Source organism: Sinohyriopsis cumingii, unplaced genomic scaffold (assembly GCF_028554795.1).
Source record: "Sinohyriopsis cumingii isolate HCF-2022 unplaced genomic scaffold, ASM2855479v2 utg001517l, whole genome shotgun sequence".
Classification (NCBI taxonomy): Eukaryota; Metazoa; Mollusca; class Bivalvia; order Unionida; family Unionidae; genus Sinohyriopsis; species Sinohyriopsis cumingii.
The window spans coordinates 376193-403235 of record NW_028316009.1 but is presented as its reverse complement, the minus strand read 5'-3'; the positions used below and the strand labels follow the sequence as shown (position 1 = coordinate 403235).

At 38.8% G+C, this 27043-nt stretch overlaps 10 non-coding genes across 10 annotated transcripts; all 10 read right to left on the bottom strand.

Annotated features, from left to right (window-relative positions):
• On the bottom strand, nucleotides 1-161 carry LOC149772098 (U1 spliceosomal RNA). The gene has a single exon (XR_016417985.1). It is a non-coding gene; the product is annotated as a U1 spliceosomal RNA (small nuclear RNA).
• Nucleotides 162-7237: 7076 nt separating this feature from the next.
• LOC149772097 (U1 spliceosomal RNA) lies at nucleotides 7238-7401 on the bottom strand. Its single transcript, XR_016417848.1, has one exon. It is a non-coding gene; the product is annotated as a U1 spliceosomal RNA (small nuclear RNA).
• A 1473-nt stretch (nucleotides 7402-8874) lies between these two features.
• LOC149772096 (U1 spliceosomal RNA) lies at nucleotides 8875-9038 on the bottom strand. Its single transcript, XR_016417836.1, has one exon. It is a non-coding gene; the product is annotated as a U1 spliceosomal RNA (small nuclear RNA).
• Nucleotides 9039-10500: 1462 nt separating this feature from the next.
• LOC149772095 (U1 spliceosomal RNA) lies at nucleotides 10501-10664 on the bottom strand. Its single transcript, XR_016417825.1, has one exon. It is a non-coding gene; the product is annotated as a U1 spliceosomal RNA (small nuclear RNA).
• Nucleotides 10665-12131: 1467 nt separating this feature from the next.
• On the bottom strand, nucleotides 12132-12291 carry LOC149772094 (U1 spliceosomal RNA). Its single transcript, XR_016417990.1, has one exon. It is a non-coding gene; the product is annotated as a U1 spliceosomal RNA (small nuclear RNA).
• A 7074-nt stretch (nucleotides 12292-19365) lies between these two features.
• Nucleotides 19366-19529, bottom strand: LOC149772093 (U1 spliceosomal RNA). The gene has a single exon (XR_016417814.1). It is a non-coding gene; the product is annotated as a U1 spliceosomal RNA (small nuclear RNA).
• A 1483-nt stretch (nucleotides 19530-21012) lies between these two features.
• On the bottom strand, nucleotides 21013-21176 carry LOC149772092 (U1 spliceosomal RNA). The gene has a single exon (XR_016417802.1). It is a non-coding gene; the product is annotated as a U1 spliceosomal RNA (small nuclear RNA).
• A 1453-nt stretch (nucleotides 21177-22629) lies between these two features.
• Nucleotides 22630-22793, bottom strand: LOC149772091 (U1 spliceosomal RNA). Its single transcript, XR_016417791.1, has one exon. It is a non-coding gene; the product is annotated as a U1 spliceosomal RNA (small nuclear RNA).
• A 1481-nt stretch (nucleotides 22794-24274) lies between these two features.
• Nucleotides 24275-24438, bottom strand: LOC149772090 (U1 spliceosomal RNA). Its single transcript, XR_016417780.1, has one exon. It is a non-coding gene; the product is annotated as a U1 spliceosomal RNA (small nuclear RNA).
• Nucleotides 24439-25909: 1471 nt separating this feature from the next.
• Nucleotides 25910-26073, bottom strand: LOC149772089 (U1 spliceosomal RNA). The gene has a single exon (XR_016417769.1). It is a non-coding gene; the product is annotated as a U1 spliceosomal RNA (small nuclear RNA).
• Between the last annotated feature and the right edge of the window lie 970 nt (nucleotides 26074-27043).

Sequence of the window (27043 nt, the reverse complement as noted above, 5' to 3'; positions counted from 1 at the left end):
CAGGGGTTAGCGCGAACGCAGACCCCCACACTAATAAATAACGACCCCGAGTCACCCACATTTGGGGTGATCGCAGGTTTCAGCCCAACCGAAGTGCAATGGAAAGGCCTCATCCTGGGGAAACCTTTTTTTTTATTTTTCATAAAATCTTTATTCAGTATTTAGATGTTAAAATATATAAGCGAATCCTATACTACAATCTTCACCCATACATGTTCTTCCCACTTATCCGTTCAAGCCTAAACACACAGACACATACATACACGTTGACGTGCACATTTACCATGCATGCATTTAAAATCGCTTATATGTACAAGAACGTACAAAATTGTTGAACGCATATCTCCTAGGTGAAGAAAAAAAAATGAAATAAATAAATACAATTATACATAATACATTTGTATGCCATATATATATATACACAAACACATACACATATATATATTTAGTTTGTCAGTCATATAATAATTTCATACAGAGATGGAAATATTGAAATTATAAATTAGTTTGTAATATAACCGACATTATATTATTGTAAATGCAAGATGTATTCAAAGTGATTTAAGCACTATACCTCTTGTAAACCTGTTTGACAAGTGAATTGCTGTAAAAGCTCGTGGGATGAAATGCAGAATGTTAGCACGTGCGGCTGGAAGTATTACTACACTAAACGTGCATACCGGTAGACGTGGATTAAAACATGGTTACAGCAGGGCTGTGTAGTGAGAGCTACGAAGAAATCCTAAAAGTATATATAATTGGATTTATCTAATATGAAAGGTATGTTGTATTATTCTAGACTTGTGTCAATTACTAATTCAAGATTGAATAGAGAACAGAATAATCCAGCTAAGCACCATTTGTCTATAAAATGAACTAAGTTAAGCCTGGAATAGTCAGTTCTGATTCTACATTTTAATCTTGAGAGAAAGAAGGATAACAAGGTGTTGCTGGTTACCACTTCTTTATAATAATATGCTCGTATACGTTTAATCCATATAGCATATTTATATTCAGCGCATAATAAAAGGCACAAGTCCTCGAATTCAGGTTTCGGGAACGAGGCCCCATTCGGGATAAGACCGAATTTAAGGAATGTATAAAAGGTATTGAAGGAGTTTCTTGAAAGTGTTTTCAACCATTTGATAATTAGCTGTTGTAAGGGGAGTATTAATTTGCATTCGAAGAATAAATGATCAGTCATTTCAATGTCACCGCAAAAAGTGCATAACTTAGATTTGGAAATCTTCTTTAAGAACATGTTGTAGTTAACGGGTAAAATATCATGTATTATTTTAAAACACACATCTCTAGTGATGGGGTCTAAAAATTTATTATGCAAATTTTTCCAAATGTTGCCGAAATTTAAATCGTATAATTTGGTTATTTTGGGTTCAAGAACATAGATTTGTAACTGTCGTTGATAAAAATATTTTGTGGGGACATGACCAAACTCGAGATCAGGATTATTTTCAAGAAATGTTTTGAAAATGGTCATACATTTTTGATAAAATTCAGGTACATATAGCGTATGAGTAAATTTGTTAAGGCCTAAATTAGGGTTGAAAGACCTTAATTGTAAACCGATCCAATACCTTGCAAAATCTTTCCATTTGGCTGAATACTCATCGTCGAGTAATTTTTGTATATGTTGTATACGTATTGCTTGGATTTTACATCTCAAATGGGTGATGTTTAAACCCCCGTCGTATAGGGGGTTGATACATACGGCTCTAGCAAGCGGTTCAAATTTAGAATTCCACAAAAATGTGAAGATATTCCTATTTATTAAAATTTCATAGTGTTTAGGTAGATTAGCCACGGTTGCAGTATACCAAATTTTGCTGCAAGCTAAAAGGTTAATAACATGGGATTTAGAAATGAGAGGTAAATTTCTACGTTTCCATAGTAATAGTGTATTCATAAACTTAGTAACATTTTTATTCCAGTGATCATCGTGACTTACATCATTGCCAAAATGAAACCCTACAATTTTTTGTTTGTCGATCCAAGAAATGCCAAAGGGGTGATCACTGCGGTTACGCCATTTACCCATGAACATGCCGTTGGATTTGCTGTAATTTACCTTAGCACCAGAAGCGCGATCGTACATGCGAGACCAAAATAAATATCGTTCGATCGATTTGTCCGTGCAACAGAAACCTGTACTATCATCCGCGTAGAGAGAGATCTTACAGGCCTCTGCTGCACCAGGCACCTTAATACCTATAATTTCTGGGTCGTTTCGAATTTTGATTGCAAAAGGCTCGTACACTATTACATATAGAAGGGGGGAAAGACTGCAACCTTGACGAACTCCTCTTGATATTAAAAAGGGGTCCGAAATATAATTGTTGACTATAACTGATGAACTAACATCAGTGTAGAAAATTGAAATCCATTTAATAAAATCAGGATGAAACCCGAATGATTCCAATGTTTTTAATATAAATTGATAATTAACCCTATCAAATGCCTTTTCTTGATCTAAGGATATAAATGCACATGATAATTCTTTTTGTTCTATGTAGTCACAGATATTTCGTATAAGGTGACCATTGTCAAATATAGATCGACCTTTAACTCCACATGTTTGATCCATGTGTATTATTTTGGACATGACATTTCCAAGTCGATTAGTAATAACTTTAGATAGAATTTTGTAGTCTAAATTTAATAGGGAGATAGGTCTCCAATTTTTCATATTATTTGAATTTTGAGGGTCCTTACATAGTAACGTAATGTAAGATAGTTTTTGTGAATCAGACAGAGTGTTTGATTCAAAGATCAAATTATATAAACGGACTAATGTGTCGCCTAAACATTCAAAGAACGTGACGTAAAACTCTTTTGTGAGACCGTCTGGTCCAGGTGATTTATTTGGCTCCATCGTATTTAAAGATTTCCAAATTTCTGCTTTAGTAATTGATCCAATGAGGAATTGGTTATCCTCAGCGTTTAACTGAGGTAACCCAGTTAAGAATTCTTCAGATAAATCTTCATCAATTGATTCAGGGGTAAAAAGATTTGAATAAAGCGTTTTAAAACAGTTTAAAATATCAACACTTGAGTTATAGGTCACGTTATTATACTCAATTTCAGTGATAGTTTTCTGGGAACCCTTTTTATTTTCTAATTGAAAAAAGAATTGGCTCGGTCTTTCGTTATTATCTAAAATTTTTGCTTTGCTCCTAATGACTGATCCTACATATTTTTCGTTTTGCAATTCCTTAATAGACATTCGGAGTTCTTGTAGTTGAAAGAGAAGTTCTTCATTATTGGATAAATCATATTTCTGTCTTAGATAGTGGTAGTCTTTCTTCAATGATTTAATTGCCGAGTTCTTAATTTTCAAAAGTTGTTTGGAATATCGAATGATTTCTTCTTTAAGTTTGAGTTTTGCTCATCCCAATATTCTAGTGTAATGTTATGATGTCTTAGTTCTCTCTGAATTAGGTCCGTAATGAGAGTTTTTAATGTGGTATGTTTTAAATGCGAGTTATTGCATTTTCAGTAACCGGTACCATATGATATTGATGAGTTGCATGCTATACTTAAAATTACTGCATCGTGGTCAGATTGAGTGAAGTTAACGATTGTCGAATTAATGATGAAATTTGCTATGTTTTTAGAAACATACAGTCGATCAAGTCTGCTCGCTAACAGTGGTAATGATTGGTCTAGTGTATTTCGATACCATGTGTACATTTTTGATGAGGGGTTCAGTTTGCGAAATGTGTCAATTAGTTTAAAGTTAGATATAAGAGATTTTAATGCTTGCACGGACTTGTCGCTGTAATTAGTTAGATTTCCTACCCGGTCAAGGTTAGAGTTGAGGACACAATTGAAGTCTCCTGCTAGAATGAGATTGTGTTGTCCCGTTAAATATGTGAATAATGAAGTAAAAAATTCACTTTTCTCCGAATCAGGGATGGGGGCATATATATTTATGGCCCGATATGTTATATCATTATATTGAAAGTCAGCGCAAATTATTCTACCGTCAAAATCAGTTTCATATTTTAGAAAAGTTATGTTAGGATTAAAATTAATAATAGCAACTCCAGATGAACGACTCGAGCCAAAACTCCATATGGCACAACAACATTGCAATTTCTCTTGAATTTTTGAAGTAAGGGTTCTTTTTTCTACATGGGTTTCTTGTAGAAATACAAGGTCAATATGATGTGAAGATACCAAGTTTCTAATCTCGTATAGTTTTCGATCCGTGTTGGTTCGAAGGCCATTGCTGTTTAATGTAAGGACGTTAATTGTACTCATGTTATTTTTTATTGTGTTGGCATGTCCAGAATAAGTTAAAAATCGTTCATGCACGTGAGATAGGGCTGCTCTGTATACTCTAGGTGTACGGAGCGAGTCAGTCTGAGCTCGAGATGAGTAGAGTTCATTGTATATGGTGATACTATTCGTAACCAGAATTGACTTACTGAACAATAACATAATAGGGGTGGGTATATAATTAAGTAATAAAGTGTTATGGACGAAATATATGAACTATGAGATGAAGAAAGATGATAATTTGAATGTGACAAAGTATAATGGAGAATGAGAACAAACCTGATATTTTGGAAATAAGAACTTATAACCAGGAAACATCCTGAAATATTTAGTCCGTTAAACTTATTCCTTGTCCATTGTACTGTCCGTATATGTGCCCGGTCCATTTGATAGCCTCCATTGTCCGTGGGCGTTCCAGTTTCTTTCTCACATACCTCAGCAGGGCGTATTCCAACATTAAGAAGTTTGCACGTCCATATGTGAATCTTCTTCATTGTGGTTTTTTTTGGACCTCTTGGACGTGACCACTTGCCACGTGTATGTGTCCAAGTCAAATAGTTCTCTCTTATCCGATGATTTAGGTCCCTCCTCTGTATTTTCTGGGGCTACAGCTTTCTCATCATTTTGGGTTGATACTCCCTCCTCCGCCACTTCTGAAGCATTCGAAGAGGCGGAGGCGGTGGGGTGATCAACTGTACTCCTCTCTGTAGATATCGGCGCTGCTGATGTTGATGGTTTAGGTTGTGTTGTTTCGCGTGGTGCAGGTGGCTGGGGGACAACATGCCTTTCACTGTTTACTACAGATGCATAACTTGCACCTTTCTCGGGACAGTCTTTACGTAAATGACCTGATTGACGGCATCTAAGACAAATTGGGGGGCGCCCTTTCATGGTGATCAGCATCCCACACATTCCAAGTGACACAATGTGTGGTATGTTCCGGCTGTCAAATTCTGTGGTGCGAAGTTTGACTATCCTAGTGCCATTTTCGATCATCTTGTCCTTGGATATAATGGTTTTGTCCCTAGTTATCTCGAGAATCTGTCCATATTCCTTCAGGACCTCTTTGATGATATTATCATTGACAAAAAGGGGCAGCCAGTGTACTCTAAGATCTATTATCAGATTTGCGATGTATTTAATACCGTCTCCGGTAACTCCTTTTGCTTTCTCTTGCGAACGGAGAACAGCATGCCATGGGGTGTTTTCACCTTCTCTGTAAAACCCTTCAAGGTCAGTAATCTCTACACCAGCAAGTTCCAGTTTCCTGAGCGCATCTTCTCGAGACATACGACCCTCAATTCGTACTGTACGAAGATAAACATCACTGTTGACATAGTTTGAGACGTTCACTTCACAACGGCGATACATTTTAAATGAACGTGGAATGTTAACTCAAAATGATTTTGAGAACTACTCTGTTTTGGATGAGCTTACGCGTGAGCTGATCACGGTACTCCCTGGTCCAGGTAAGTATGATTTCTTGACGTTTACTGACGTTTATCAACTGACATTTGTGTCTGGAGTAGGAAGTGTGCCTCTAAGTAATGAAAACAAATTAAAACGATTCAGGGCCATGGTACTGCTGATGTCTTAGTATTCCGAATAACTTTATAGCTTATGTTTCAACATTACAAAAGTAACTGAAATGTCTTCAAATAGTCCTTTATTTGCAATTTCAGTTTCTTTTACGGTGGATATATGCTATATAGGTTTGCTCGGACGGCAGGGGATAGTTTCGTATATTGGCCCCTGGCAAATTTCTTAACTTGAGGCAACGGTGCGTATTTTTCAGCTATTATGGTTTTTTAATTAAATATATGGATACATTTTTCAATTCCGCGTTTCGGGCTTGTCTTGTTCTTGAAACTGATATCAGCCATTGACCTCCCATAGTTACTTCACAGCAAGTTGACAGTGAAATAGCAATAGTCGTCTAGCAAGAACTATGGTCAATCACATCCAGCTGTTTAGTACACAATGCTTTCCCGAACTGTTACGTAGGGAAAGGGATTGTGTTTGCACTGGCAAGATCGCTTGGTGTCATAAATGAAAAATGCAGGTATAAATTTGAGGTTGCAGTGCATCAACCTCTTTTGCTATGAACCACTGCAAATCGACTTGTCAGGTCAAAGGAATACTACTATTTGTTTCCTCTGTTTTATTAAATTTGAAATCTTTGTGCCACTGATTGGCCAGCTACGCTTCGCCGTACTCCGAGTCTAGAAGCTTTGGATTGTTGAAAGTGCTGCTGATACAGAAGTAACTGGTGATGCAGATGATCTCTACAATGAGACTTATGATGAAGCTGTCACTGCTTTTGATAAGGACAACAAGCTTGCTGTATTAACGAAGTTGTTCCTGTTATTTGAAGATATTGTTTCTCTCTCTCTCTCTCTCTCTCTCTCTCTCTACTGCAGAGAAGTTCTGTGAAAATAAAACTTGATTTTCGTCGAATCCAGTAAGCATGTTTCCATTTATTTCTCTTTCTTTCTTTCTTTCTCTCACAAATATGCTGGATCGCTGTTACTCAAAGATATTTCACACGTTCTTTGTGAGATGGCTCTTTGAAAGTTGTTTGTTGTAGGGTTTAATGCCATTTTTCAGCACAAGATAAGCTATGCATGGCAGGCAATATAAATGGTGGAGGAAGAACCCGGGAGAAGAAAACTGAACGGAAAGAACTCCCGACCCATGATAACATACTGGCAAGCTTTCTCTGATAACCACATGGGCCAAATCCGAAACTCAAACACACGCAGACAGGTGAGATGGCCGCGATCCGTAATGGTGGGCTATTTAGACCACCCGGGGTACCCATCCCTTGAAAGAGCAGTGTAAGAAATAATAACATTATCGATTGGCACGTGCTAATCAGAGACATCCAGACTAATTTTGTCATAAGCTTGAGATTATTGGTTATTTTTAATTGAATTATCAGGGGTTAGCGCGAACGCAGACCCCCACACTAATAAATAACGACCCCGAGTCACCCACATTTGGGGTGATCGCAGGTTTCAGCCCAACCGAAGTGCAATGGAAAGGCCTCATCCTGGGGAAACCGCCTAGCTGATCACGGTACTCCCTGGTCCAGGTAAGTATGATTTCTTGACGTTTACTGACGTTTATCAACTGACATTTGTGTCTGGAGTAGGAAGTGTGCCTCTAAGTAATGAAAATAAATTAAAACGATTCAGGGCCATGGTACTGCTGATGTCTTAGTATTCCGAATAACTTTATAGCTTATGTTTCAACATTACAAAAGTAACTGAAATGTCTTCAAATAGTCCTTTATTTGCAATTTCAGTTTCTTTTACGGTGGATATATGCTATATAGGTTTGCTCGGACGGCAGGGGATAGTTTCGTATATTGGCCCCTGGCAAATTTCTTAACTTGAGGCAACGGTGCGTATTTTTCAGCTATTATGGTTTTTTAATTAAATATATGGATACATTTTTCAATTCCGCGTTTCGGGCTTGTCTTGTTCTTGAAACTGATATCAGCCATTGACCTCCCATAGTTACTTCACAGCAAGTTGACAGTGAAATAGCAATAGTCGTCTAGCAAGAACTATGGTCAATCACATCCAGCTGTTTAGTACACAATGCTTTCCCGAACTGTTACGTAGGGAAAGGGATTGTGTTTGCACTGGCAAGATCGCTTGGTGTCATAAATGAAAAATGCAGGTATAAATTTGAGGTTGCAGTGCATCAACCTCTTTTGCTATGAACCACTGCAAATCGACTTGTCAGGTCAAAGGAATACTACTATTTGTTTCCTCTGTTTTATTAAATTTGAAATCTTTGTGCCACTGATTGGCCAGCTACGCTTCGCCGTACTCCGAGTCTAGAAGCTTTGGATTGTTGAAAGTGCTGCTGATACAGAAGTAACTGGTGATGCAGATGATCTCTACAATGAGACTTATGATGAAGCTGTCACTGCTTTTGATAAGGACAACAAGCTTGCTGTATTAACGAAGTTGTTCCTGTTATTTGAAGATACTGTTTCTCTCTCTCTCTCTCTCTCTCTCTCTCTCTCTCTCTCTCTCTACTGCAGAGAAGTTCTGTGAAAATAAAACTTGATTTTCGTCGAATCCAGTAAGCATGTTTCCATTTATTTCTCTTTCTTTCTTTCTTTCTCTCACAAATATGCTGGATCGCTGTTACTCAAAGATATTTCACACGTTCGTTGTGAGATGGCTCTTTGAAAGTTGTTTGTTGTAGGGTTTAATGCCATTTTTCAGCACAAGATAGGCTATGCATGGCAGGCAATATTAATGGTGGAGGAAGAACCCGGGAGAAGAAAACTGAACGGAAAGAACTCCCGACCCATGATAACATACTGGCAAGCTTTCTCTGATAACCACATGGGCCAAATCCGAAACTCAAACACACGCAGACAGGTGAGATGGCCGCGATCCGTAATGGTGGGCTATTTAGACCACCCGGGGTACCCACCCCTTGAAAGAGCAGTGTAAGAAATAATAACATTATCGATTGGCACGTGCTAATCAGAGACATCCAGACTAATTTTGTCATAAGCTTGAGATTATTGGTTATTTTTAATTGAATTATCAGGGGTTAGCGCGAACGCAGACCCCCACACTAATAAATAACGACCCCGAGTCACCCACATTTGGGGTGATCGCAGGTTTCAGCCCAACCGAAGTGCAATGGAAAGGCCTCATCCTGGGGAAACCGCCTAGCTGATCACGGTACTCCCTGGTCCAGGTAAGTATGATTTCTTGACGTTTACTGACGTTTATCAACTGACATTTGTGTCTGGAGTAGGAAGTGTGCCTCTAAGTAATGAAAATAAATTAAAACGATTCAGGGCCATGGTACTGCTGATGTCTTAGTATTCCGAATAACTTTATAGCTTATGTTTCAACATTACAAAAGTAACTGAAATGTCTTCAAATAGTCCTTTATTTGCAATTTCAGTTTCTTTTACGGTGGATATATGCTATATAGGTTTGCTCGGACGGCAGGGGATAGTTTCGTATATTGGCCCCTGGCAAATTTCTTAACTTGAGGCAACGGTGCGTATTTTTCAGCTATTATGGTTTTTTAATTAAATATATGGATACATTTTTCAATTCCGCGTTTCGGGCTTGTCTTGTTCTTGAAACTGATATCAGCCATTGACCTCCCATAGTTACTTCACAGCAAGTTGACAGTGAAATAGCAATAGTCGTCTAGCAAGAACTATGGTCAATCACATCCAGCTGTTTAGTACACAATGCTTTCCCGAACTGTTACGTAGGGAAAGGGATTGTGTTTGCACTGGCAAGATCGCTTGGTGTCATAAATGAAAAATGCAGGTATAAATTTGAGGTTGCAGTGCATCAACCTCTTTTGCTATGAACCACTGCAAATCGACTTGTCAGGTCAAAGGAATACTACTATTTGTTTCCTCTGTTTTATTAAATTTGAAATCTTTGTGCCACTGATTGGCCAGCTACGCTTCGCCGTACTCCGAGTCTAGAAGCTTTGGATTGTTGAAAGTGCTGCTGATACAGAAGTAACTGGTGATGCAGATGATCTCTACAATGAGACTTATGATGAAGCTGTCACTGCTTTTGATAAGGACAACAAGCTTGCTGTATTAACGAAGTTGTTCCTGTTATTTGAAGATATTGTTTCTCTCTCTCTCTCTCTCTCTCTCTCTCTCTCTACTGCAGAGAAGTTCTGAGAAAATAAAACTTGATTTTCGTCGAATCCAGTAAGCATGTTTCCATTTATTTCTCTTTCTTTCTTTCTTTCTCTCACAAATATGCTGGATCGCTGTTACTCAAAGATATTTCACACGTTCGTTGTGAGATTTCTCTTTGAAAGTTGTTTGTTGTAGGGTTTAATGCATTTTTCAGCACAAGATAGGCTATGCATGGCAGGCAATATAAATGGTGGAGGAAGAACCCGGGAGAAGAAAACTGAACGGAAAGAACTCCCGACCCATGATAACATACTGGCAAGCTTTCTCTGATAACCACATGGGCCAAATCCGAAACTCAAACACACGCAGACAGGTGAGATGGCCGCGATCCGTAATGGTGGGCTATTTAGACCACCCGGGGTACCCACCCCTTGAAAGAGCAGTGTAAGAAATAATAACATTATCGATTGGCACGTGCTAATCAGAGACATCCAGACTAATTTTGTCATAAGCTTGAGATTATTGGTTATTTTTAATTGAATTATCAGGGGTTAGCGCGAACGCAGACCCCCACACTAATAAATAACGACCCCGAGTCACCCACATTTGGGGTGATCGCAGGTTTCAGCCCAACCGAAGTGCAATGGAAAGGCCTCATCCTGGGGAAACCGCCTAGCTGATCACGGTACTCCCTGGTCCAGGTAAGTATGATTTCTTGACGTTTACTGACGTTTATCAACTGACATTTGTGTCTGGAGTAGGAAGTGTGCCTCTAAGTAATGAAAATAAATTAAAACGATTCAGGGCCATGGTACTGCTGATGTCTTAGTATTCCGAATAACTTTATAGCTTATGTTTCAACATTACAAAAGTAACTGAAATGTCTTCAAATAGTCCTTTATTTGCAATTTCAGTTTCTTTTACGGTGGATATATGCTATATAGGTTTGCTCGGACGGCAGGGGATAGTTTCGTATATTGGCCCCTGGCAAATTTCTTAACTTGAGGCAACGGTGCGTATTTTTCAGCTATTATGGTTTTTTAATTAAATATATGGATACATTTTTCAATTCCGCGTTTCGGGCTTGTCTTGTTCTTGAAACTGATATCAGCCATTGACCTCCCATAGTTACTTCACAGCAAGTTGACAGTGAAATAGCAATAGTCGTCTAGCAAGAACTATGGTCAATCACATCCAGCTGTTTAGTACACAATGCTTTCCCGAACTGTTACGTAGGGAAAGGGATTGTGTTTGCACTGGCAAGATCGCTTGGTGTCATAAATGAAAAATGCAGGTATAAATTTGAGGTTGCAGTGCATCAACCTCTTTTGCTATGAACCACTGCAAATCGACTTGTCAGGTCAAAGGAATACTACTATTTGTTTCCTCTGTTTTATTAAATTTGAAATCTTTGTGCCACTGATTGGCCAGCTACGCTTCGCCGTACTCCGAGTCTAGAAGCTTTGGATTGTTGAAAGTGCTGCTGATACAGAAGTAACTGGTGATGCAGATGATCTCTACAATGAGACTTATGATGAAGCTGTCACTGCTTTTGATAAGGACAACAAGCTTGCTGTATTAACGAAGTTGTTCCTGTTATTTGAAGATATTGTTTCTCTCTCTCTCTCTCTCTCTCTCTCTCTCTCTCTCTACTGCAGAGAAGTTCTGTGAAAATAAAACTTGATTTTCGTCGAATCCAGTAAGCATGTTTCCATTTATTTCTCTTTCTTTCTTTCTTTCTCTCACAAATATGCTGGATCGCTGTTACTCAAAGATATTTCACACGTTCGTTGTGAGATGGCTCTTTGAAAGTTGTTTGTTGTCGGGTTTAATGCCATTTTTCAGCACAAGATAGGCTATGCATGGCAGGCAATATAAATGGTGGAATATGAACCCGGGAGAAGAAAAATGAACGGAAAGAACTCCCGACCCATGATAACATACTGGCAAGCTTTCTCTGATAACCACATGGGCCAAATCCGAAACTCAAACACACGCAGACAGGTGAGATGGCCGCGATCCGTAATGGTGGGCTATTTAGACCACCCGGGGTACCCACCCCTTGAAAGAGCAGTGTAAGAAATAATAACATTATCGATTGGCACGTGCTAATCAGAGACATCCAGACTAATTTTGTCATAAGCTTGAGATTATTGGTTATTTTTAATTGAATTATCAGGGGTTAGCGCGAACGCAGACCCCCACACTAATAAATAACGACCCCGAGTCACCCACATTTGGGGTGATCGCAGGTTTCAGCCCAACCGAAGTGCAATGGAAAGGCCTCATCCTGGGGAAACCTTTTTTTTATTTTTCATAAAATCTTTATTCAATATTTACATGTTAAAATGTACAAGCGAAAACGACACTCCCATCTTCACCCCATACACGCCTTAGCACACAAACTCATAAATACACGTAGATGTGCACACTCACTGTCCATCCATGCTCTTGTATACACACAAATGTACATATATTGTAAAGCGCATAGCTCACAAGCGACAAAGTTATACATAATATGATTGTATGCAATTTCTATTGTAAATTTGTAACATCTAGTTTGCGAAACGTATACTAATCTCATACAGAAGTTTAAATATTGCAAATTATAAAATTCTAATATTAGAGAAACTGTATTCTTAAAAATGCAAAGTGTATTTAAGGTGATGCAAGTACTATACCTCATGTAAATTTGATAGACCAGTGAAGTGCTGTAAAAGTTCGTGCAATAAAACAGAGAATGTTAGCACGTGCTGCTTGAGATATTCTTAAATTAACGTGTAGGCCGGCAGACGTGGATTAAAACATGGTGACTGTGTAGTGAGAGCTAAGGAGAAATCGTAAAATTATATATAATTGGATTTATCCAAAAGGGAAGGAATGTAGTATTATTCTAGACTTATGTCTATTACTAATTCAAAATTGAAGAGAGAACAGAATAATCCAGCTAAACACCATTTATCTATAAAATGAACCAAGTTAAGCCTGGAAAAGTCAGTTCTGATTCTGCATTTTAATCGGGAGAGAAAGAAGGATAACAAGGTGTTACTGGTTACCACTTCTTTATAATAATATGCTCGTATACGTTTAATCCATATAGCATATTTATATTCAGCGCATAATAAAAGGCACAAGTCCTCGAATTCAGGTTCCGGGAACGAGGCCCCATTCGGGATAAGACCGAATTTAAGGAAAGTATAAAAGGTATTGAAGGAGTTTCTGGAAAGTTTTTTTAACCATTTGATAATGAGCTGTTGTAAGGGGAGTATTAATTTGCATTCAAAAAATAAATGACCAGTCGTTTCAATGTCACCGCAAAAAGCGCATAACTTAGATTTGGAAATCTTCTTTAAGAACATGTTGTAGTTAATGGGCAAAATATCATGTATTGTTTTAAAACACACATCTCTAGTGATGGGGTCTAAAAATTTATTATGCAAATTTTTCCAAATGTTGCCGAAATTTAAATCGTATAATTTGGTTATTTTAGGTTCAAGAACATAGCTTTGTAATTGTCGTTGGTAGAAATATTTTGTGGGGACTAGACCAAATTTGAGACTAGGATTATTTTCATGAAATGTTTTGAAAATGGTCATGCACTTTTGATAGAATTTAGGAACATATAGCGTATGAGTAAATTTATTAAGCGCCAAATTAGGGTTGAAAGACCTTAGTTGTAAACCGATCCAATACCTTGCAAAATCTTTCCATTTGGCTGAATATTCATCGTCGAGTAATTTTTGTATATGCTGTATACGTATTGCTTGGATTTTACATCTCAAATGGGTGATGTTTAAACCTCCGTCGTAAAGGGGATTGATGCATACAGCTCTAGCGAGAGGTTCGAATTTAGAATTCCACAAAAATGTGAAGATATTCCTATTTATTAAAATTTCATAATGTTTAGGTAGATCAGTCACGGTTGCAGTATACCAAATTTTGCTATAAGCTAAAAGATTAATAACATGGGATTTAGAAATGAGAGGTAAATTTCTACGTTTCCATAGTAATAGTGTATTCGTAAGTTTAGTAACATTTTTGTTCCAGTGATCATCATGACTTAAATCGTTGCCAAAATGAAACCCTACAATTTTTTGTTTGTCGATCCAGGAAATGCCAAAGGGGTGATCACTGCGGTTCCGCCATTTACCCATGAACATACCGTTTGATTTGCTATAATTTACCTTAGCACCAGAAGCGCGATCGTACATGCGAGACCAAAATAAATACCGTTCGATCGATTTGTCCGTGCAACAGAAGCCTGTACTATCGTCCGCGAAAAGGGAGATCTTACAGGCTTCTGTTGCACCTGGCACCTTAACACCTATAATTTCTGGGTCGTTTCGAATTTTGATTGCAAAAGGCTCGTACACTATTACATATAAAAGGGGGGAAAGACTGCAACCTTGACGGACTCCTCTTGAGATTAAAAAGGGGTCCGAAATAAAATTATTGACTATAACTGATGAACTAATATCAGTGTAGAAAATTGAAATCCATTTAATAAAGTCAGGATCAAACCCGAAAGATTCTAATGTTTTTAACATAAATTGATAATTTACCCTATCAAATGCCTTTTCTTGATCTAAGGAAATAAATGCACATGATAATTCTTTTTGTTCGATGTAGTCACAGATGTTTCGTATAAGGTAACCATTATCAAAAATAGATCGACCTTTAACTCCACATGTTTGATCCATGTGTATTATTTTGGACATGACATTTCCAAGTCGATTAGCAATAACTTTGGATAGAATTTTATAGTCTAAATTTAATAGGGAGATAGGTCTCCAATTTTTCATATTATTTGAATTTTCAGGATCCTTACATAATAACGTAATATAAGATAGTTTTTGTGAATCAGACAAAGTGTTTGATTCAAAGATCAAATTATATAAACGGACTAATGTGTCGCCTAAACATTCAAAAAACGTGACATAAAACTCTTTTGTGAGACCATCGGGTCCAGGTGATTTATTTGGCTCCATCATATTTAAAGATTTCCAAATTTCTACTTTAGTAATTGGTCCGGTAAGGAATTGGTTATCTTCAGCCTTTAACTGAGGTAACCCAGTTAGAAATTCTTTAAATAATTCTTCATCAATCAATTCTGTGGTAAAAAGATTTGAATAAAACTTTTTAAAACAGTTTAAGATATCAACACTTGAGTTATGAGTCACATTATTATACTCAATTTCAGTGATAGTTTTCTGGGAACCCTTTTTATTTTCTAATTGAAAAAAGAATTGGCTCGGTCTTTCGTTATTATCTAAAATTTTCGCTTTGCTCCTAATGACTGATCCTATATATTTTTCATTTTGTAATTCCTTGATAGACATTCGGAGTTCTTGTATTTGAAAGAGAAGTTCTTCATTATTGGTTAAATCATATTTCTGTCTTAGATATTGGTAGTCTTTCTTCAATGATTTAATTGCAGAGTTTTTAATTTTCGAAAGTTGTTTGGAATATCGAATGATTTCTTCTTTAAGTTTGAGTTTTAGCTCATCCCAATATTCTAGGGTGATGTTATGATATCTTAGTTCTCTCTTAATTAGGTCCGTAATGAGAGTTTTTAATGTGTTATGGTTTAAGTGCGAGTTATTGCATTTCCAGTAACCGGTACCATATGATATTGATGAGTTACATGCTATACTTAAAGTTACTGCATCGTGGTCGGACTGAGCGAAGTTAACGATTGTCGAATTAATGATGAAATTTGCTATGTTTTTAGAAACATACAGTCGATCAAGTCTGCTTGCTAACAGTGGTAATGAGGGGTCTAGTGTGTTTCGATACCATGTGTACAATTTTGCCGAGGGGTTCAGTTTGCGAAATGTGTCAATTAGTTTAAAGTTGGATATAAGCGATTTCAATGTTTGGACGGACTTTTCGCTGTAATTGGTTAGATTACCTACTCGGTCAAGGTTGGAGTTAGTGACACAATTGAAATCTCCAGCAAGAATGAGATTATGTTGTCCCGTTAAATATGTGAACAATGAAGTAAAAAATTCACTTTTCTCCGAATCAGGGATGGGGGCATATATATTTATGGCACGATATGGTATATCATTAAATTGAAAGTCAGCACATATTATTCTACCGTCAAAATCCGTTTCATATTTTAAAAAACGTATGTTAGGATTAAAATTAATGATAGCAACTCCAGATGAAAGATTCGAGCCAAAACTCCATATGGCATAATAACATTGCAATTTATCTTGAATTTTTGAAGTAAGGGTTCTTTTCTCCACGTGGGTTTCTTGTAGGAATACAAGGTCGATGTGATGCGAAGATACCAAGTTTCTAATCTCGTATAGTTTTTGATCCGTGTTGGTTCGAAGGCCATTGACATTTAATGTAAGGATATTAATTTTACTCATGGGTTGCTTGTTATTGGTATGGCATGTCCAGAATAGGTTCAAAATCGTTAATGTATGTGGGACTCTAGGTGTATCAAGTGAATCAATCTGAACTCGAGACGGGTAGAGTCCGTTGTATAAGGTAATACTATTGGAAACCAGAAATGACTTGCTGAACGATAACATAATAAGGGAGGATATGTAATTAAGGAATAAAATATGGTTGAAGAAAATAGATAAAAATCTACAAATGTTGTATGTGCTATGAAATAGATAAGGATGATATGAAGGATATTGTACATTTGAAGAGAATGAAAAATTAGGATTAAGTAAAAGAACAAACCTGTAATAGAACGTATAACCAGGGAAAGTCCTGAAATATTTAGTCCGTTATGCTTATTCATTGTCCATTTTACTGTCCTTGTATATGCCCGGTCCATTTGATTATATTCATTGTCCGTGAGCGTTCCGATTTCTTTATTACACAGTTACTGTAGTGTAATCCAAATTAAGAATTTTGCACATCCATACTTGAATCCTCCTCAAGACGAGACTTTTTTGATCTTTTAGACGTGACTACCTGCCACGTGCACGAATCTAGGTCAAACAATTCTTTTTTCTTGTGGTCTGGGTTGATTCGAGTCATCTTCATCATTGTCATCCGGTACTGTTCCTTTCTCTTGTGTTTGGGTCGCTACTTCCTCTTCCGCCCCGTGGGAGGCGTCCAAGGGGGTGGGGGTGGTGGGGTGATCAATTGGTTTGCTGTTTGTCGACGCAGGGGCTGCTGGTGTTAAAGGTTCGTGTGTCGTTGCTTGGGTTGATGTGCTTGGTGCAGGTGGTTGTTGGGCAACGTGTCCTTTATTATTCACTGCTGAAGCATAGCTAGCACCTTTCTCTGGGCAGTCTTTTCGGAGGTGCCCCGACTGACGTCATCTCAGGCAAAGTGGGGGGCGGCCCTTCATTGTTATAAGCATACCACACATGCCAAGCGACACGATGTGGGGAATATTCCTGCAATCGAATTCTGTGGTCCGGAGTTTCACTATCCTTGTACCGTTTTCAATCATTGTGTCCTTGTTTATAATTGTCTTGTCTCTGGTTATGTCAAGGATCTCCCCATAATCCTTTAGAACTTCCTTGATAGCAATATCATTGACAAACAGGGGCAGCCAGTGTATTCTGAGGTCAATTATTAGGTTAGCAATATATTTAATGCCGTCACCGGTCACGCCTTTTGCCTTCTCTTGGGACTTGAGCACAGCATTCCATGGGGCATTTTCCCCTTCTCTATATAAACATTCGATGTCAGAAATAGTAACACCCGCAGCTTCAAGTTTGCGAAGCGCTTCCTCCCGAGAAATTCGTCCTTCCACTCGTAGTGTACGAAGATACACATCCGAATTCACATACCTTGAGATGTTGATTTCAACACGGCGATACATATTCCAAAGCGGTAAACTTTGAACTTTCACTTCAAAAGAATTCTTTGATCTACTTTGTCTTGGCCGGATATCCTGGGGAAACCGCCTAGCTGATCACGGTACTCCCTGGTCCAGGTAAGTATGATTTCTTGACGTTTACTGACGTTTATCAACTGACATTTGTGTCTGGAGTAGGAAGTGTGCCTCTAAGTAATGAAAATAAATTAAAACGATTCAGGGCCATGGTACTGCTGATGTCTTAGTATTCCGAATAACTTTATAGCTTATGTTTCAACATTACAAAAGTAACTGAAATGTCTTCAAATAGTCCTTTATTTGCAATTTCAGTTTCTTTTACGGTGGATATATGCTATATAGGTTTGCTCGGACGGCAGGGGATAGTTTCGTATATTGGCCCCTGGCAAATTTCTTAACTTGAGGCAACGGTGCGTATTTTTCAGCTATTATGGTTTTTTAATTAAATATATGGATACATTTTTCAATTCCGCGTTTCGGGCTTGTCTTGTTCTTGAAACTGATATCAGCCATTGACCTCCCATAGTTACTTCACAGCAAGTTGACAGTGAAATAGCAATAGTCGTCTAGCAAGAACTATGGTCAATCACATCCAGCTGTTTAGTACACAATGCTTTCCCGAACTGTTACGTAGGGAAAGGGATTGTGTTTGCACTGGCAAGATCGCTTGGTGTCATAAATGAAAAATGCAGGTATAAATTTGAGGTTGCAGTGCATCAACCTCTTTTGCTATGAACCACTGCAAATCGACTTGTCAGGTCAAAGGAATACTACTATTTGTTTCCTCTGTTTTATTAAATTTGAAATCTTTGTGCCACTGATTGGCCAGCTACGCTTCGCCGTACTCCGAGTCTAGAAGCTTTGGATTGTTGAAAGTGCTGCTGATACAGAAGTAACTGGTGATGCAGATGATCTCTACAATGAGACTTATGATGAAGCTGTCACTGCTTTTGATAAGGACAACAAGCTTGCTGTATTAACGAAGTTGTTCCTGTTATTTGAAGATATTGTTTCTCTCTCTCTCTCTCTCTCTCTCTCTCTCTCTCTCTCTCTCTCTCTCTCTCTCTCTACTGCAGAGAAGTTCTTTGAAAATAAAACTTGATTTTCGTCGAATCCAGTAAGCATGTTTCCATTTATTTCTCTTTCTTTCTTTCTTTCTCTCACAAATATGCTGGATCGCTGTTACTCAAAGATATTTCACACGTTCGTTGTGAGATGGCTCTTTGAAAGTTGTTTGTTGTAGGGTTTAATGCCATTTTTCAGCACAAGATAGGCTATGCATGGCAGGCAATATAAATGGTGGAGGAAGAACCCGGGAGAAGAAAACTGAACGGAAAGAACTCCCGACCCATGATAACATACTGGCAAGCTTTCTCTGATAACCACATGGGCCAAATCCGAAACTCAAACACACGCAGACAGGTGAGATGGCCGCGATCCGTAATGGTGGGCTATTTAGACCACCCGGGGTACCCACCCCTTGAAAGAGCAGTGTAAGAAATAATAACATTATCGATTGGCACGTGCTAATCAGAGACATCCAGACTAATTTTGTCATAAGCTTGAGATTATTGGTTATTTTTAATTGAATTATCAGGGGTTAGCGCGAACGCAGACCCCCACACTAATAAATAACGACCCCGAGTCACCCACATTTGGGGTGATCGCAGGTTTCAGCCCAACCGAAGTGCAATGGAAAGGCCTCATCCTGGGGAAACCGCCTAGCTGATCACGGTACTCCCTGGTCCAGGTAAGTATGATTTCTTGACGTTTACTGACGTTTATCAACTGACATTTGTGTCTGGAGTAGGAAGTGTGCCTCTAAGTAATGAAAATAAATTAAAACGATTCAGGGCCATGGTACTGCTGATGTCTTAGTATTCCGAATAACTTTATAGCTTATGTTTCAACATTACAAAAGTAACTGAAATGTCTTCAAATAGTCCTTTATTTGCAATTTCAGTTTCTTTTACGGTGGATATATGCTATATAGGTTTGCTCGGACGGCAGGGGATAGTTTCGTATATTGGCCCCTGGCAAATTTCTTAACTTGAGGCAACGGTGCGTATTTTTCAGCTATTATGGTTTTTTAATTAAATATATGGATACATTTTTCAATTCCGCGTTTCGGGCTTGTCTTGTTCTTGAAACTGATATCAGCCATTGACCTCCCATAGTTACTTCACAGCAAGTTGACAGTGAAATAGCAATAGTCGTCTAGCAAGAACTATGGTCAATCACATCCAGCTGTTTAGTACACAATGCTTTCCCGAACTGTTACGTAGGGAAAGGGATTGTGTTTGCACTGGCAAGATCGCTTGGTGTCATAAATGAAAAATGCAGGTATAAATTTGAGGTTGCAGTGCATCAGCCTCTTTTGCTATGAACCACTGCAAATCGACTTGTCAGGTCAAAGGAATACTACTATTTGTTTCCTCTGTTTTATTAAATTTGAAATCTTTGTGCCACTGATTGGCCAGCTACACTTCGCCGTACTCCGAGTCTAGAAGCTTTGGATTGTTGAAAGTGCTGCTGATACAGAAGTAACTGGTGATGCAGATGATCTCTACAATGAGACTTATGATGAAGCTGTCACTGCTTTTGATAAGGACAACAAGCTTGCTGTATTAACGAAGTTGTTCCTGTTATTTGAAGATATTGTTTCTCTCTCTCTCTCCCTCTCTCTCTCTCTCTCTCTCTCTCTCTCTATCTCTCTACTGCAGAGAAGTTCTGTGAAAATAAAACTTGATTTTCGTCGAATCCAGTAAGCATGTTTCCATTTATTTCTCTTTCTTTCTTTCTTTCTCTCGCAAATATGCTGGATCGCTGTTACTCAAAGATATTTCACACGTTCGTTGTGAGATGGCTCTTTGAAAGTTGTTTGTTGTAGGGTTTAATGCCATTTTTCAGCACAAGATAGGCTATGCATGGCAGGCAATATAAATGGTGGAGGAAGAACCCGGGAGAAGAAAAATGAACGGAAAGAACTCCCGACCCATGATAACATACTGGCAAGCTTTCTCTGATAACCACATGGGCCAAATCCGAAACTCAAACACACGCAGACAGGTGAGATGGCCGCGATCCGTAATGGTGGGCTATTTAGACCACCCGGGGTACCCACCCCTTGAAAGAGCAGTGTAAGAAATAATAACATTATCGATTGGCACGTGCTAATCAGAGACATCCAGACTAATTTTGTCATAAGCTTGAGATTATTGGTTATTTTTAATTGAATTATCAGGGGTTAGCGCGAACGCAGACCCCCACACTAATAAATAACGACCCCGAGTCACCCACATTTGGGGTGATCGCAGGTTTCAGCCCAACCGAAGTGCAATGGAAAGGCCTCATCCTGGGGAAACCGCCTAGCTGATCACGGTACTCCCTGGTCCAGGTAAGTATGATTTCTTGACGTTTACTGACGTTTATCAACTGACATTTGTGTCTGGAGTAGGAAGTGTGCCTCTAAGTAATGAAAATAAATTAAAACGATTCAGGGCCATGGTACTGCTGATGTCTTAGTATTCCGAATAACTTTATAGCTTATGTTTCAACATTACAAAAGTAACTGAAATGTCTTCAAATAGTCCTTTATTTGCAATTTCAGTTTCTTTTACGGTGGATATATGCTATATAGGTTTGCTCGGACGGCAGGGGATAGTTTCGTATATTGGCCCCTGGCAAATTTCTTAACTTGAGGCAACGGTGCGTATTTTTCAGCTATTATGGTTTTTTAATTAAATATATGGATACATTTTTCAATTCCGCGTTTCGGGCTTGTCTTGTTCTTGAAACTGATATCAGCCATTGACCTCCCATAGTTACTTCACAGCAAGTTGACAGTGAAATAGCAATAGTCGTCTAGCAAGAACTATGGTCAATCACATCCAGCTGTTTAGTACACAATGCTTTCCCGAACTGTTACGTAGGGAAAGGGATTGTGTTTGCACTGGCAAGATCGCTTGGTGTCATAAATGAAAAATGCAGGTATAAATTTGAGGTTGCAGTGCATCAACCTCTTTTGCTATGAACCACTGCAAATCGACTTGTCAGGTCAAAGGAATACTACTATTTGTTTCCTCTGTTTTATTAAATTTGAAATCTTTGTGCCACTGATTGGCCAGCTACGCTTCGCCGTACTCCGAGTCTAGAAGCTTTGGATTGTTGAAAGTGCTGCTGATACAGAAGTAACTGGTGATGCAGATGATCTCTACAATGAGACTTATGATGAAGCTGTCACTGCTTTTGATAAGGACAACAAGCTTGCTGTATTAACGAAGTTGTTCCTGTTATTTGAAGATATTGTTTCTCTCTCTCTCTCTCTCTCTCTACTGCAGAGAAGTTCTGTGAAAATAAAACTTGATTTTCGTCGAATCCAGTAAGCATGTTTCCATTTATTTCTCTTTCTTTCTTTCTTTCTCTCACAAATATGCTGGATCGCTGTTACTCAAAGATATTTCACACGTTCGTTGTGAGATGGCTCTTTGAAAGTTGTTTGTTGTAGGGTTTAATGCCATTTTTCAGCACAAGATAGGCTATACATGGCAGGCAATATAAATGGTGGAGGAAGAACCCGGGAGAAGAAAACTGAACGGAAAGAACTCCCGACCCATGATAACATACTGGCAAGCTTTCTCTGATAACCACATGGGCCAAATCCGAAACTCAAACACACGCAGACAGGTGAGATGGCCGCGATCCGTAATGGTGGGCTATTTAGACCACCCGGGGTACCCACCCCTTGAAAGAGCAGTGTAAGAAATAATAACATTATCGATTGGCACGTGCTAATCAGAGACATCCAGACTAATTTTGTCATAAGCTTGAGATTATTGGTTATTTTTAATTGAATTATCAGGGGTTAGCGCGAACGCAGACCCCCACACTAATAAATAACGACCCCGAGTCACCCACATTTGGGGTGATCGCAGGTTTCAGCCCAACCGAAGTGCAATGGAAAGGCCTCATCCTGGGGAAACCGCCTAGCTGATCACGGTACTCCCTGGTCCAGGTAAGTATGATTTCTTGACGTTTACTGACGTTTATCAACTGACATTTGTGTCTGGAGTAGGAAGTGTGCCTCTAAGTAATGAAAATAAATTAAAACGATTCAGGGCCATGGTACTGCTGATGTCTTAGTATTCCGAATAACTTTATAGCTTATGTTTCAACATTACAAAAGTAACTGAAATGTCTTCAAATAGTCCTTTATTTGCAATTTCAGTTTCTTTTACGGTGGATATATGCTATATAGGTTTGCTCGGACGGCAGGGGATAGTTTCGTATATTGGCCCCTGGCAAATTTCTTAACTTGAGGCAACGGTGCGTATTTTTCAGCTATTATGGTTTTTTAATTAAATATATGGATACATTTTTCAATTCCGCGTTTCGGGCTTGTCTTGTTCTTGAAACTGATATCAGCCATTGACCTCCCATAGTTACTTCACAGCAAGTTGACAGTGAAATAGCAATAGTCGTCTAGCAAGAACTATGGTCAATCACATCCAGCTGTTTAGTACACAATGCTTTCCCGAACTGTTACGTAGGGAAAGGGATTGTGTTTGCACTGGCAAGATCGCTTGGTGTCATAAATGAAAAATGCAGGTATAAATTTGAGGTTGCAGTGCATCAACCTCTTTTGCTATGAACCACTGCAAATCGACTTGTCAGGTCAAAGGAATACTACTATTTGTTTCCTCTGTTTTATTAAATTTGAAATCTTTGTGCCACTGATTGGCCAGCTACGCTTCGCCGTACTCCGAGTCTAGAAGCTTTGGATTGTTGAAAGTGCTGCTGATACAGAAGTAACTGGTGATGCAGATGATCTCTACAATGAGACTTATGATGAAGCTGTCACTGCTTTTGATAAGGACAACAAGCTTGCTGTATTAACGAAGTTGTTCCTGTTATTTGAAGATATTGTTTCTCTCTCTCTCTCTCTCTCTCTCTCTCTCTCTCTCTCTCTCTCTCTCTCTACTGCAGAGAAGTTCTGTGAAAATAAAACTTGATTTTCGTCGAATCCAGTAAGCATGTTTCCATTTATTTCTCTTTCTTTCTTTCTTTCTCTCACAAATATGCTGGATCGCTGTTACTCAAAGATGTTTCACACGTTCGTTGTGAGATGGCTCTTTGAAAGTTGTTTGTTGTAGGGTTTAATGCCATTTTTCAGCACAATATAGGCTATGCATGGCAGGCAATATAAATGGTGGAGGAAGAACCCGGGAGAAGAAAACTGAACGGAAAGAACTCCCGACCCATGATAACATACTGGCAAGCTTTCTCTGATAACCACATGGGCCAAATCCGAAACTCAAACACACGCAGACAGGTGAGATGGCCGCGATCCGTAATGGTGGGCTATTTAGACCACCCGGGGTACCCACCCCTTGAAAGAGCAGTGTAAGAAATAATAACATTATCGATTGGCACGTGCTAATCAGAGACATCCAGACTAATTTTGTCATAAGCTTGAGATTATTGGTTATTTTTAATTGAATTATCAGGGGTTAGCGCGAACGCAGACCCCCACACTAATAAATAACGACCCCGAGTCACCCACATTTGGGGTGATCGCAGGTTTCAGCCCAACCGAAGTGCAATGGAAAGGCCTCATCCTGGGGAAACCGCCTAGCTGATCACGGTACTCCCTGGTCCAGGTAAGTATGATTGCTTGACGTTTACTGACGTTTATCAACTGACGTTTGTGTCTGGAGTAGGAAGTGTGCCTCTAAGTAATGAAAATAAATTAAAACGATTCAGGGCCATGGTACTGCTGATGTCTTAGTATTCCGAATAACTTTATAGCTTATGTTTCAACATTACAAAAGTAACTGAAATGTCTTCAAATAGTCCTTTATTTGCAATTTCAGTTTCTTTTACGGTGGATATATGCTATATAGGTTTGCTCGGACGGCAGGGGATAGTTTCGTATATTGGCCCCTGGCAAATTTCTTAACTTGAGGCAACGGTGCGTATTTTTCAGCTATTATGGTTTTTTAATTAAATATATGGATACATTTTTCAATTCCGCGTTTCGGGCTTGTCTTGTTCTTGAAACTGATATCAGCCATTGACCTCCCATAGTTACTTCACAGCAAGTTGACAGTGAAATAGCAATAGTCGTCTAGCAAGAACTATGGTCAATCACATCCAGCTGTTTAGTACACAATGCTTTCCCGAACTGTTACGTAGGGAAAGGGATTGTGTTTGCACTGGCAAGATCGCTTGGTGTCATAAATGAAAAATGCAGGTATAAATTTGAGGTTGCAGTGCATCAACCTCTTTTGCTATGAACCACTGCAAATCGACTTGTCAGGTCAAAGGAATACTACTATTTGTTTCCTCTGTTTTATTAAATTTGAAATCTTTGTGCCACTGATTGGCCAGCTACGCTTCGCCGTACTCCGAGTCTAGAAGCTTTGGATTGTTGAAAGTGCTGCTGATACAGAAGTAACTGGTGATGCAGATGATCTCTACAATGAGACTTATGATGAAGCTGTCACTGCTTTTGATAAGGACAACAAGCTTGCTGTATTAACGAAGTTGTTCCTGTTATTTGAAGATACTGTTTCTCTCTCTCTCTCTCTCTCTCTCTCTCTCTCTCTCTCTCTACTGCAGAGAAGTTCTGTGAAAATAAAACTTGATTTTCGTCGAATCCAGTAAGCATGTTTCCATTTATTTCTCTTTCTTTCTTTCTTTCTCTCACAAATATGCTGGATCGCTGTTACTCAAAGATATTTCACACGTTCGTTGTGAGATGGCTCTTTGAAAGTTGTTTGTTGTAGGGTTTAATGCCATTTTTCAGCACAAGATAGGCTATGCATGGCAGGCAATATAAATGGTGGAGGAAGAACCCGGGAGAAGAAAACTGAACGGAAAGAACTCCCGACCCATGATAACATACTGGCAAGCTTTCTCTGATAACCACATGGGCCAAATCCGAAACTCAAACACACGCAGACAGGTGAGATGGCCGCGATCCGTAATGGTGGGCTATTTAGACCACCCGGGGTACCCACCCCTTGAAAGAGCAGTGTAAGAAATAATAACATTATCGATTGGCACGTGCTAATCAGAGACATCCAGACTAATTTTGTCATAAGCTTGAGATTATTGGTTATTTTTAATTGAATTATCAGGGGTTAGCGCGAACGCAGACCCCCACACTAATAAATAACGACCCCGAGTCACCCACATTTGGGGTGATCGCAGGTTTCAGCCCAACCGAAGTGCAATGGAAAGGCCTCATCCTGGGGAAACCGCCTAGCTGATCACGGTACTCCCTGGTCCAGGTAAGTATGATTTCTTGACGTTTACTGACGTTTATCAACTGACATTTGTGTCTGGAGTAGGAAGTGTGCCTCTAAGTAATGAAAATAAATTAAAACGATTCAGGGCCATGGTACTGCTGATGTCTTAGTATTCCGAATAACTTTATAGCTTATGTTTCAACATTACAAAAGTAACTGAAATGTCTTCAAATAGTCCTTTATTTGCAATTTCAGTTTCTTTTACGGTGGATATATGCTATATAGGTTTGCTCGGACGGCAGGGGATAGTTTCGTATATTGGCCCCTGGCAAATTTCTTAACTTGAGGCAACGGTGCGTATTTTTCAGCTATTATGGTTTTTTAATTAAATATATGGATACATTTTTCAATTCCGCGTTTCGGGCTTGTCTTGTTCTTGAAACTGATATCAGCCATTGACCTCCCATAGTTACTTCACAGCAAGTTGACAGTGAAATAGCAATAGTCGTCTAGCAAGAACTATGGTCAATCACATCCAGCTGTTTAGTACACAATGCTTTCCCGAACTGTTACGTAGGGAAAGGGATTGTGTTTGCACTGGCAAGATCGCTTGGTGTCATAAATGAAAAATGCAGGTATAAATTTGAGGTTGCAGTGCATCAACCTCTTTTGCTATGAACCACTGCAAATCGACTTGTCAGGTCAAAGGAATACTACTATTTGTTTCCTCTGTTTTATTAAATTTGAAATCTTTGTGCCACTGATTGGCCAGCTACGCTTCGCCGTACTCCGAGTCTAGAAGCTTTGGATTGTTGAAAGTGCTGCTGATACAGAAGTAACTGGTGATGCAGATGATCTCTACAATGAGACTTATGATGAAGCTGTCACTGCTTTTGATAAGGACAACAAGCTTGCTGTATTAACGAAGTTGTTCCTGTTATTTGAAGATATTGTTTCTCTCTCTCTCTCTCTCTCTCTCTCTCTCTCTCTCTCTCTCTCTCTCTCTCTCTCTCTACTGCA